The 13444-nt window shown below is 35.4% G+C and overlaps 1 long non-coding RNA gene across 4 annotated transcripts in view; it reads left to right on the plus strand.

Moving 5' to 3' along the window:
- The window catches only part of LOC123570529 (uncharacterized), a 450649-nt gene that overhangs the window by 335336 nt on the left and 101869 nt on the right, over positions 1 to 13444 (plus strand). For 3 of the 4 annotated variants that reach the window (XR_010583772.2, XR_010583771.2, XR_012429118.1), the window contains 2 exons: positions 6851 to 6915; positions 9542 to 9628. This is a non-coding gene — a long non-coding RNA (uncharacterized lncRNA). Of the gene's footprint in view, positions 1 to 6850; positions 6916 to 9541; positions 9629 to 12199; positions 12973 to 13444 lie in introns of those variants that run through there. The other variant, XR_010583773.2, reaches the window with a different exon arrangement.

Below are 13444 nucleotides of genomic sequence, written 5' to 3' on the forward strand. Positions count from 1 at the left end.
TCACATCATACCTTTTAGGTTGGTTATTATAAAAAAGATAATAGGAAAGGGTGTGGAGAAAAGGAAGCTCTTATACACTGTTGGTGGGAATGTAAATTGATACAGGCATTATGAAAAATATTATGGAGGACCTTCAAATAATTAAAGATAGAACTACGATATGACCCATTGGTCCCTCTGTTAGGTATGTACCTAAAGGAATTAAAACCAGCACCTCATAGAGGTGGCCATACCCCCATCTTCATTGCAGTTATTTGCTATAGCCAAAGTACGGAAACAAATGAAGTGTCCACAGACAAATGGATAAAGAAATTATAAAGAAATTGTGGTGTACACACAGACACACACAAAGAAATTTTATTCAGCCTTAAAGGAAATATTGCCATTTGTGGAAAAATGAATGAAACGGGAGGATATTATATGAAGCAAAATAAGCCAGACACAAAGAAAAATACTGCATGATCTTACTTATATGTGGAATTAAAAAAAATAGGGAGAATAAATGAAAACAGAGAGTAGAAGGATGGTTACCAGGTGTATTAGTCTGTTTTCATGCTGCTGATAAAGAGGTACCCCAGACTGGGCAATTTACAAAACAAAGAGGTTTAATTGGACTTACAGTTCCACGTGGCTGGGGAAGCCTCACAATTTTGATGGAAGGCAATAAGGAGCAAGTCCTGTCTTATGTGGATGGCAGCAGGCAAAGAGAGAATGGGGAAGACGCAAAAGCAGAAACCTCTGATAAAACCATCAGATCTTGTGAGACTTACTCACCACCATGAGAACAGTATGACGGAAACTGCCCCTATGATTCAGTTATCTGCCACTGGGTCCCTCCCACGACATGTGGGAATTATGGGACTACAATTCAAGATGGGATTTTGGATGGGAACACAGAGCCAAACCATATCATCATGCATGGAAAGGGGAAGAAACAGGGAGAAGTAGGTTGAACGATACACATTTGCAGTAAGGTAGGATGAGTAAGTTTAGCAATATAATGTAGAGCCTGAGAACTATAGTTCATAATATGATATTGTATAGTGAAATTTTGCTGAAAGAATATCTTTGAGGTCTCTTGCCACACACACACACACACGCTAACTATGGAAGATGATGAATTTATAGTAATCGTTTCACTGTGTATATGTATATATCAAAATCTCATACTGTAAACCGCAAATATGTTTAATAAACATAAATTTGAAAACAAGTAAAAACATCTAAATTAGTAGGCTTTGAGCAAAACGGATTACTCCATGTTGTAAGTAGGCTTCGTCCAATCAGTCGAAGTCTTTAATAGAAAATGTCTAAGCTTGCTGGTAGAAGTGAGAATTCCTACCGCAGACTGCCTTTGAACTGGCCCTGCCATTTTTCCCTTCCAGCTGCCGCAATCTGGTGAGTTCTGACTAGTGTAGGCCAACTTTTCCTCCACAGGGAGGAAGAATAAACACACATACAGACACGGGAATGTGCACATGTATACATGTGAAAGCAGTTTATAAACTTTAATTGTAATCAAGATACATACATAATGCTCTAGAATTTTACCCACTTCCATTTAAACACGTCACATTTTCTGTGTCATTGTGTTAGTAATCATTTTTGAATCATCATTTTCTTTTCTTTTTTTTATTTTTAAAAATCATTGCTTTATTTTTAATTATGATGGGGACCTAAGACCGGTATATATTTAGGGGGTACATGGGATGTTTTGATGCAGGCAAACAATGCGTGATGATCAAATCAGGGTAAATGGAGTATCAATCACTTCATTTATCGTTTATTTATTTTAAGAACATTCCAATTCCACTCTACTAATTATTATAAAATATGCCATAGATTATTGTTAACTATAGTCACCCTTCTGTGCTACCAAATTCCAGTTCTTATTCACCCTAACTTTGTTTCTGCACCTATTGACCCTCCTCACTTTATTCTTTCCCAAACTCTAGTAACTATCCTACTCTATTTCCATGTGATCAGTTTTTAAAATTTTCACCTCCCACATTTAAGTGAAAGCATGTGATATTTGTTTTTGTTTTTCGTTTTTTCTTTGAGATGGAGTTTCGCTCTTGTCACCCAGGCTGGAGTGCAATGGCGTGATCTTGGCTCACTGCAACTTCCACCTCCCAGGTTCAAGTGATTCTCCTGCCTCAGCCTCCTCAGTAGCTGGAATTACAGACACCCACCACCAAGCCCAGTTAATTTTTTGTATTTTTAGTAGAGATGGAGGTTTCAACATGTTGGCCAGGCTGTTCTCAAATTCCTTACCTCAAGTGATCTGCATACCTCGGCCTCCCAAAGTGCTTGGATTCCAGGCATGAGCCACTGTGCCTGGCCGATATTTGTTTTTCTGTGCCTGGTTTGTTTCAGTTAACATAATGTCCTCCAGTTCCATCTATGCTGTTGCCAATGAATCATCACTTTTAATAGCTACATATTAATTTACGAGAATTTATGAGTAAAATTTGCCACATTTACTTAACTCGTATCATGTTGCTGGACACTTAATTTGCTTCTGATACCACTGACCACTCTTGTGAATACACATATGCAAGTACTTTTTCCACATTAGGATTGTATCCAAATATTTGGATATATTTCCACATTTGAATTATGTCCAAATATAGGTAGATAAATTCTCAGAGGTAGAATGACTGCTCTTGAGGCCACTGGGCTTAGGATTCACATTGCCAAATTGATTTTCCAAAGAAGAATACCAATTTACACTTCGGCCATCAAAACATTAACGTTTGTTTCTCTGAGTTCTTGCCAGTACTGGTATCATAATTTTAACTGTTTTGTTTTTATCTTGGTTTCTTTGAAATGTAGCAGTTGAAACACTACCTTAGTCTAGTATACATTTATTTCATTACTCATGTTGGTAGAGACATAATTTTTCTGGGTTGTTGCTAGTCTGTTGCACTTACTCTTTTGTAGTTTGTTCATAATATTTACTCATTTGTCTGTTAGTGCCTTATTGATTTATATGAGCCATCTGGACGTTAAAGATATCATCCCCGTTCTCACTATATTTCACTCAAATATTTTCCCTTCTCTTTATTTTGCCTTTCCAGTTCAGTTTCCTTTGCTCTTGGTATTCCCATTGCTTGAAATATTCTTGCACCAGATGTCTGTGTGATTAGCTGCTTAACCTCTTCAGGACCTTATTCAAATATCACCTTCTCACGGAGGTCCCCCTTGGCCAGACTGTACAAAACACAAGCAACTTCTCCCCAAACCAACGATCTCTTTCCACTCTTTTTCTCTCCTTAATATTCATCACTATGTAACTACATATACCTTTAATTATAACTGTAACTATATATGTGTGTGTTTGTATGTAGATAGACTTTTTTAACCGATTTGTTGTAAAAGGGGGCCAATTTTCTGCCCCTTTTTGTGACACCCCCACCAGAGTGATATAGCAGCATATTATCATTCAATACTAATTGGAGCTGATTCTCTTTATATTTTCAGTTCCACTCTCTTCCATTTTAAAATGAATGCCAGAGTGTTTTGTATTTCTTGCCTCAAGGATATTTGCCCTGCAGAAAGCAGACATAGCCTAAAGTCAAATAGCTTTTCAACGCCTTTTATAAAAGATTAAACCCAATGAGAAGATAATAGCAGTGAGAGGGGAAACGTTTAATGCTCGACCTCCTCTCTCAACTGAGACAAAGAGATGTGAAGTCCATCTGACTGAGCCGACCTGTTGTCCATTGTTGGCTCATTGGCAGAACCCCAAGGAATCAGGCGTCTGTCAGAAGAGATGGAATGAGGTGCTGTGTAGCCGAGGCAGGACTCTGACCACCGACAGCCAACCCCTGAGAGGAACTACTTCATCTAAGTGTGTCAGGCTTGACTGGGGACATGAAGGAAATATTTGAATGGGATAATAAACTAAGGCTCTTGTTGATCATCTCCAAATAAAAAAAATGTTTTACCAGTTAACTGTAATAGGCTTATTGTTGTTTTAAACTGAATTAATAAGTACATATTTAATTTTTTCAACGGTAAACGATAAAGGCAAATACCATTAAATAGATATAACAAACAGATATGAGATCTCATTGGGGTTCTCATTATTTTTAAGAGTATGTAAAGGGATCCTAAGACAAAAAAAATGAGAATCATTGTTTTTCATGCTCTGATTCAAAGCTTGAAATGTTTAGGTTGGTAAGAAACACAGTAATTGGCCAGGCATGGTGGCTCATGCCTGTAATCCCAGCACTTTGAGAGGCTGAGGTGGGCAGATCACTTGAGCCTGGGAGCACTAGACTAGCCTAGGCAAAATAATGAGACCTCATCTCTACAAAATATATAAAAATTAGCTGGGTGTGGTGGTGCACACCTATATTCCCAGCTACTTAGGAGACTGAGGTGGCCTGGGCCTGGGAGGTGAAGGTTACAGTGAACCGCGATTGTACCACAGCACTCCAGCCTGGGCAATGAAGTGAGACCCTGTCTCAAAAAAAAAAAAAGAAAAGAAAAGAAAAGAAAACAAACAAACAAATTTTTTTAAAAACACAGCAATCATGCTATCTACAAATAACTGGTTTTCAAGAAAAAGATATACGTAATTTAAAAGTTAAAGAATGGGACATCATGCAAAATAGCATCTCATATAAATACTAAGCAAAAATTGGCTAAATGAATATTAGAAAAATTACACTTCAGATCAAAGAATATTACCAAAGATAAGATATTATGAATACCCTAAGTATATTCACCTTGTAAAAGAGTGATAAATAGGATTGAAAGAAGAAATGGAGGAATCCACATTGTTAAAAATTTCAACAGTTCTCTCTCAGTCATTAATAAATCATTAAAGAGAAAATTAATAAGAATATAGCAGACTTGAACATTATCTACCAATTTTATCTAATTAACATTTGTAGAAAGTCCATCCAATAAACATACTTCCAAGCACTCATGGAATATTTACCAAGATAGGCCAAACTTTGGTCCCGTAATACAAGTCACAAAAAAATCACAAACATCAAAATCACACAGAGTATTTTCTCTCATCACAATAGAATTAAACTAAAAATAAAAAACACAAAGGCATATAGAAAACCTTTAAATATTTGACATGAGTCAATGAAGAAATCCTAAGGGAAATTATAAAATATTTTGAACTAAATGAAAATGACAAAGCAGCATATCAAAGTTGTAGATGCAGGTAAAACAGACCTTGGAAGGAAATTTTTAACATCAAATGTTTGTACTAGTAAGACAGACAGGTTTAAAATTAATAGTCTAAGCTACTGCTTTAAGAAACTAGACAACAAACACCAAATTAAGGACAAAGTGGGAAGGAAGAAATTGTAAAGATAAAAAGAGAAATCAAGAAGATAAGAAATGGACAAGCAATAAAGTCAATGAAATCAAGGGCTGCTCTTTCAAAAATATAATAAAACAAGATACATTTCTAGACAAATGGACAAAGAAAACAGATAAAAGCACAAAATACTAGCAAAATACAAGACACAAGTCCTTTGGATGTCCTCTAAACACTAAATGGAAAGTAAGGGGATATTGTGAACAGCTTCATGCCTTTAATTCAATAACGTGGATAACATAGACAAATTCCTTGAAAGACACATAGTATCAAAACTTACTCAAGAAGAAACAGGTAACCTGAATAGCTTCATATCTAGTAAATAAATTGAATTTGTAGTAAAAAGCCTTCCCACAAAGCAAACTCCAGAACCAGATGGCTTCCTTGGTGAATACTCACAGACAATTTAAGTGGAAAGAATACAAATTCTACATGAGCTCTACCAGAAAATAGAAGAGGAGGGGCCACTTCTCAAGTAATCTTAAAAAAACAGAATCACCCTGAATCACACAAGACCTTACAATAAACGAAAAGGACAGTCCAATACACTTCATTAATATAAATGTAAATACCTTCAATGCAATTTTAGCTAATCACGTACAGAAACACATTGTTAAAAAGACTAAATATATATATACACACACATATATATTATGACCACATGAGGTTTGTCTCAAGAATGCAAATTTGGTTGAAATTTGAAAATCAAGCAATTAAAACTTGTACTACCTGACTTCAAAATTTTATATAAAGCTATAGTAATTAAGGAAACATTGTATTGGTGTCAGGATAGGCATATAAATCAAGGAGACAGAAAAGCAAATCAACAAATGAACTCATGCTTACATGGTTGATTGTTGTTGTTGTTGTTGTTGTTTTAGCAAAGATACCATGGTAATTCACTAAGAAAAGGATGTTGTTTTTAATGCAATCCTCATTAAGGATGACTTTTATGAGGATACATATGAAGAATAGTGTTTTCAATAAAGAGCTGTAACAGTTGAACATCTGTATGAACATATTCTGACCCTTATCTCACACTACCTACAGAAATAATTTGAAATTTTTTACATAAAACCAGTGGAAAAAATCAAAAAAGAAAACTATCACACAGGATTCAATGGCATAATTTTTTGGTGTGTATTATTAAACTCATATAAATTTCATATTAAATATCAAACAGGAAAAAATTTTCAACAAATAAACATCATAGTTCAGAATCTTAACAAAAAGAGAACTCTTGTAAATGCAAAAAAAAAAAAAAAACTGACATGCCTCAAAAAAGGATAAAGAACATTACAAGGTAGAAATCTAATCAATGAAAGAAATATGACTTTAAAACTTTGGAGTACCAAAACTATGATAGTGCCTTGACATATGTAGTCTTGTGCATTGCTGGTGAAAGTAAAAATGGGAACAATTTTTCCAGAAAAAATTGAAAGTACATATTCAAAATCAAAAATTTAGCATTTATATGCTTTGATTCTCAATTTTGCTTTTCAGAATCTCACTTTTTGGAATCCAGCCAAAGGAAATAATCAGAGCTATACACATTGCTTTATGCACAGGTATGTATGTTAATTTTAAAATTAGTTATAACCTTATGAGGAAATAATCTATTTGCCATTATAATTATAACTGCTTGCTTCTATGTCCTTTGTAATTACAGGTTTGAGTTATATACCTGTGTCAGTACTTAATTATCACCTGAACATCCACACTAGAACTTAATTCATATGAAGACAGGGACTTAGTCCATTTTGCTACTGGTGATTTCCTTGGTCCCTGATGAGTGTCTAGCTTATAATAAGATATTTCTTTAATATTTGGTAATTTAGTGATCAAATAAGTAGTGATTCATCCATATACCATATGGAATCACAATTCAAGTAAGGGTTAAAAAATCTGTTTTCATATTGAACATGCTGCTGTGTTAAGTGAAACATATAGAACATTACATTGTACAAACAATATGAATCTAGTGTGCATTTTTTAATTGTTGACACTGATGTATCTTGGGGAAAGGGTTAAGGTTATTTTAAAAAATTGATCTTAAAATTTAAACCTTCAAAAAAGGTAGAGGTTTGATATGTGGGAATATTTATCTCAGATTATTGAGATGGATAATGAAAATTAAGATTTTCCTTTTCTTTCCCTTTTCCTTCCTTCCTAGAGTAGGTTAATCACCTTTCTGCACTTGTGGGGAAAGTCTATGGGCCATTGAAAACCTATTACACTGTTAATACAGTGTGGGATAAAATCATTTGTAGGATGACCATATGCATTTTTATCCATATGAGTCAAATTAGAGGATAAAAAAGTGGGCACTATTAAAAATTACTCTAGAACTACAAACAAAAACTGGGGCTGTCTTGGGGAAAGCTAGGACATGCAGTCACCAAGGTTATTGACCACACCCATGAAAAGTGCCCTGCACCTACTTATTTCTAAAAAATAAATAAACAAAAAATATGGCATGGTTATGGGATATTTGGCTCCTCAGGACTTCAGTCATCTTGCCAGAAAAAAAAAGAAATAATTTCCCCATAGTCAGTTGCATGTTGAATATATTCTTTAAGTTTATCCATAATAGCAAACAATTAAAAGGGAAATCACAATTAATAATAAATGGAGCCAATTTTTGAATAGAGTAGAAAATTAATAAGTTGTCCACTTCATCTTTTCAGGTGGGAATCATGTGACTGTTACAAGGATTACAGAAAAGAGCAGGTGTTTAAGAGCAGCAGAATGACTAGGACTATTTCAGTTCCCTTTCTACCAACCAATCTGGGTTGAATACTCCATTATAGTGAAAACAAAAATATATTAACTAAAACTTCACCTCATTGCAAAGCTCTCCACATCATTGTGGATTATTAGAGTGGGAGTTTGAAGCTTTCTTTCATTTAAACATCTGAGCCCTAAAAATAAAGTCTGGAATAGTTCTTGATGCAACTCACCTAAGGTCTGTATTCCATTAGTCTAGAGCCTGTCCTTGAGCACGGAGGATACCTTGTATTTTATGGTCCTCTAGCTGTTTGCAGGCTGGAAAAGGAAGAGGGAAAACTCTATTACGTGGTTAGCAGCTGCTGATCAACCACACATTTGAATCTGAAATGTTTGTGTTCTGGGAGAGAATGTAATAATACTATAGCCATTGTGATCTTCATTTGGTTCACAGTATCATTCCTATTAACGAATAGGACGGAAAGAAAAAACTAGATGAAAATTCTGACTCAATTAAATCCATAAATTAAAAGTCTGATGTTGATAACACTCATTGCTATTCACTCATTCGATCAAAAATTTTTTAGTGGACCCTAATATCCTGCAGGCACTGTTCTAGTTTCTGGGTGTATAGAAGTCAACAACGGAAAGCCCCACTGTCCTTGAGAATGTTTTGTTATAATATGTGCGAGGGCATGCATACAATAAACAAATACGCAGATCTCAATAATAATATCAGGTAGAGGCAAGTGTATTGAAATAAAATAAATGAGACAAGGGGTTAGAAAGGAACTCAGGAAGAAAGGGTGTTATTGAAGGTGGTCAACACAGGCCTTTCTGGGGAGGTGACATTTAACTAGAGCAATGATACATATGAGGGAAAAGGCATGCCTGTATCTGGGCAGAATAAAGCACCTGTTAAATAGTTCTAGCGTTCCATGGACCCACAGAGGAACAACAGGCACTGGAACCTGTCAGAGCATCAGAGCATGGCGGGTGGGAGGAGGGAGAGGATCAGGAAAAATAGCTAGTAGAGACTAGGCTTAATACCTGGGTGACAAAATAATCTGTACAACAAATCCCCGTGATACAAGTTTACCTATATAACAAACCTGCACATGTGACCCGGAACTTAAAAAATAAAACTTAAAAAATAAGAAAATAAAAAAAATTAAAAATTTTTTAAAATTTGAATGTTCTATACCACTGTACGGAGACCATAGTTAACAATAATATTTCATATAGTTTCCAGTGGCTAGAGAGAGAATATTGAATACTCCCAACACAAAGAATTGAAAAATGTTTCATATGAGGAATATGCTAATTACCCTGATCTGATCACTATATATTACATATATGTAAATATCACTATGTACACCCCACTAACATGTACAATTATGATTTCTTAATTCAAAAAAATATAATAAAATGACGAGCTGACTCAATTGCTGGTAACTCTCTTTACAGTTCGGGCTTTGAAACTGACAGGTCACCAGCAGGAGATCCATCTTTTCTTTCCAGATTCTCTTCTTGGTCCTCTGCCCCTGGAAGCAGGTTAGTTTACCTTCTAGAACTTCAGTACTCTCATTCATAAATTGGCTGGGTAGACAACATCAGCTTTGGCTGAGTTCTCAGGGCACTTCTGAGTTTAACATCACCCTTTTTTCCCACACCAATATATTCAAGTAACAGACATACTTTTATTTCTTATGTGTGTATCTGTAAATAACTCATTTTTATCTAAACAAATGTATTTAAGAGGAAACATTGTATCATTGTTATGCAAACTTTCTCATGGCATGGAAGATAACTGGACAAATAAGTACATGGAAAGAAAACAACTTTATTAAATTCTTACTAGACACATTTGCTGCTGAAGACTTTAAGCTTCAGATCTTATTTCTGTTTCGAAAAAGGAGATTTTACGGTGGTTAGACAGTTAATCCCAAACTGGGTCTTATCTCATTAGCATGAATAATAAAAATTTTGCCAATACCTCTTGGGAGCCACAATTTACTGAGCATCTGCAACATAACAGGCTCTGTACTAGCCTCTGGGGTACTTTGTAAAAGGAAATAAATCTTTGCTCCTAATGGCCTACATTCTAAAGAGAAAAATAGATTGAAAATAAACAAAACATGGAAAAGAGAAGAAATCACACACACACAAAAAGATATGTACTTGGCAAATAATAGTAGAAGAGCAATATGGCAGACAGGGATTAGGGAGCTGCTTCAAATTGGATGGTCAGAGAAACAGCCAGCTAAGAGGGAAGGAATTTCAAACAGAGGGAAACTGTGCACATCACACTCTTAGTAATTTCAAAGAGAATACCTTTCTCCCTTTAAAATGTATTCTTATTTAACGTCACTTAAAACTGTGTCTTCTAACCACCAGAGATGCAGAAATTTGTATTTCAAACTTGGAAAACACTAGACTATGGGGATCAGGGTTCCTCATAGGCTAGAACTTTGAGGAATGACTGTTTCCAAGCTCCTGATGACAATGCAGTGAAATTCCCCAGACTGGGCTGGGAGAACCTCTGGGATCACAGTCCTTACACAACAACGATGTAATATCTATCTTTAGAAGTAGTTTAACCTTACCCTGGGGCTACTAGATAAAAGTCTTCAGAGGAGAAGCCAAAAGGTACCTTAATTTCACTTTTGGATCTGAGGCTGTCTTCTGAGTCATTTGCAGATCCGGTTTACAGTAGGAAAGGTATAAGTAACAGCAAAAACAGCAACAATAAACTCATTCATTTGTGCAGCTAGTTATATATTTACTTTTATTTTCCTATTTTAGATCAGTAATTTCTAGCATTCCAATCGGAGATTACATATGTCCACCATATGGATAAAGAAAATGAGACACACAAAAAAAGATGACCTTTCCAATGCTAGCTAGTCATACCAATTATCTGATGCCACTTTTATGATTTGCTTAGTGCATTGGGCCCCAATTTGATCGGAGGGTGTGCTGGGTGACTACCAAGGTAGGATATCTAATCATGTGAAATCTAAATCTGATGCATTATCATGGTCTTATCAAAACATTGGGAGGTGGAGGGAGGGAAGGTGCCCAGGTGAATTCTCACTTATACATTTCTAGTAGTTTAGAATGCAATAATGCCTAGGACATGAATTTCCCTTTACTCATCTAACCCCGTTGTCTTGCCCCTAACATTTACTCAACACCTATTTTTGGCTGGGAAACTAAAGTTAAAAAAGGGAAGAGATTGGTGTCTTTGGGAAAAGCCCATTTGTAATTCTAGAGGCCCTGGACTAGTTTTTAGGTAGGCGATATCAAATGGACAACGTCTTCACTAATTCATAAGAGAAAGTCATTTGAAAATTATATTTCTAAACACTACTATTTCTTTAACATCTCACTTAATATTGGCAGAAAGGAGGAAGGAGGGAGAAAATTACCATAGCATAAAATAATTTCCAAGTTCCTGAGTTCTTACTGATTTAAAAATAGTGATTCAAGTAAGCTCATTCTAATTGTTATATAAAAAGGAATATTCTAATAAAATTATATGTCTTCAAATGTCAGTATTTTCAGAGAAGAGATGTCTCTGAATAAAAAGAAACACCATCGCTTGAACAAATGAGCAAAAACATATCAAATGTGAAATTCCTTATCTTGGAAGAGTACAAGTTTATGCAGGTCTTGACACGCTCGTCCCAATTTCAAATATTATTCCATAATATCTTCTATCTAATTATATATAACTCATAATTACGTAAACTTGTCTTCTGAAAAAGAAACATTGAAAGCTATTTTAACTGTTGCTTTGCCAATATTACGCTGCACATTTTAGTCAAATATAAGTAAATTCACTAGACAGGTAATTAGTCTTTATTTTTAATATTTGGAGTAGGTAAATTGTCAATCAGTTCTCTGCCTAAACTATAGTGTGTGGAGACATCTGTGTTCTACTGTTGGGTCAGGAGAGAGGAAAATCAAAGAGTGGATTGATTTCTGAAGAAACAAATCAAATAAAACAGAAAGCATGCACTGGTAAATTCTTCCCTTCCATTATTCTGAAGCCTGGAATTGGGAAAATAATACAGACAGTAACAATATAATTGCTACCTTCTAGTGTTTTTCCTGTTCTAGGAATGGTTAGTGGCTGTAGAAATGTGAATTCACCCATCTATTCTTCACCACTGCCGGCAACATAGGAATTATTGCTTCCATTGTACATTTGTGGAAAATGAAGTTCGGTGAGGTCAAGATACCTATCTGAAGTCACACAGTTAAAACGATTCAGAGCTAGCCTTTATACACAGAAGCATATTAAATGTCATGCCCAATAGGAGGTATGTTGTTTTTACTTTGGAACTGAAGATTTGAGCTCTCTGCAAGCTGAATGTTAAGCCAGCATTGTCTCTATGAACCTGGGAAAGATGACCAGGTGCTCACTATTAGTTTCTTAAAGTGGCAGAGAACAAGAAAGTCATACTTAAGTCATCAGGAATGAAGGAAGTACTTTGAGGATAGTAGCCTCTCATCATGGAGAATGATTAGCTAAGTAAATTTCCAAGATAAAAATTCAATTCTTACACCCAAGCTGCAGATCCAGACATTGACTCCTCCTTGCTGCCCCATCTTTTTAATCCCATGAAGACGGCGAAATATCAAACTTCTCTATGAAACATAATAAAAATAGCTGAAAAATGCGTAATTGGTTTCTTTTATATTTGATTTCCAAAATTCATAGTGTAGAAGGATGTAAATCCCAGCAGAAAAATTCACAATTTTGATCCTTGTGCCATTTTAGACTTGGAACGATCTAAGCATTCGAGATATGATTAAATCCTCTTGTCAGACTATGTGGTGAATGGTTGCTCAAAGTAATAACCTGATCACATGGAGGCTGGGGAGCTTCCATCCCTTTCCAAGTTCTCATTGTCAATGGCTTAGCTAAGTTATTGATTGTGAGGGATAAGTCCTTGCTGTTGGCGTCTTTATCCTAAGTTTAAAGGATACATCTCCTGACCCAAAGTGGGAGAAATGAGATTTTCTCCCATCCAGCTTTGACATCATTTCCTGTGTAGCTTGGGAAAGATGCTTCACCTCTCTGGTCCACAATTTTCTTCAGTGTAATGAAGGGATTGTAGCATATACTTTGTCTTCTCATAGAAACAGGATGTGTTACACACGTTTAGTACATGACTTCCATACAGTATGAGCTCAAGAAAGCCTCACTAATTAAAGAGAAGAATGATTGAACTAGTTAATATTCCCTTCCTATTTTTCAAAGCATTTGACATACAAGGATAAGGTTTATGCTTACTAATTATCCTTATTAATAAAACTAAACTCAGCCTTACTCTTCACACCAGAGGGATTTTACCATTA

This window comes from Macaca fascicularis, chromosome 20, assembly GCF_037993035.2.
Source record: "Macaca fascicularis isolate 582-1 chromosome 20, T2T-MFA8v1.1".
Lineage (NCBI taxonomy): Eukaryota > Metazoa > Chordata > Mammalia > Primates > Cercopithecidae > Macaca > Macaca fascicularis.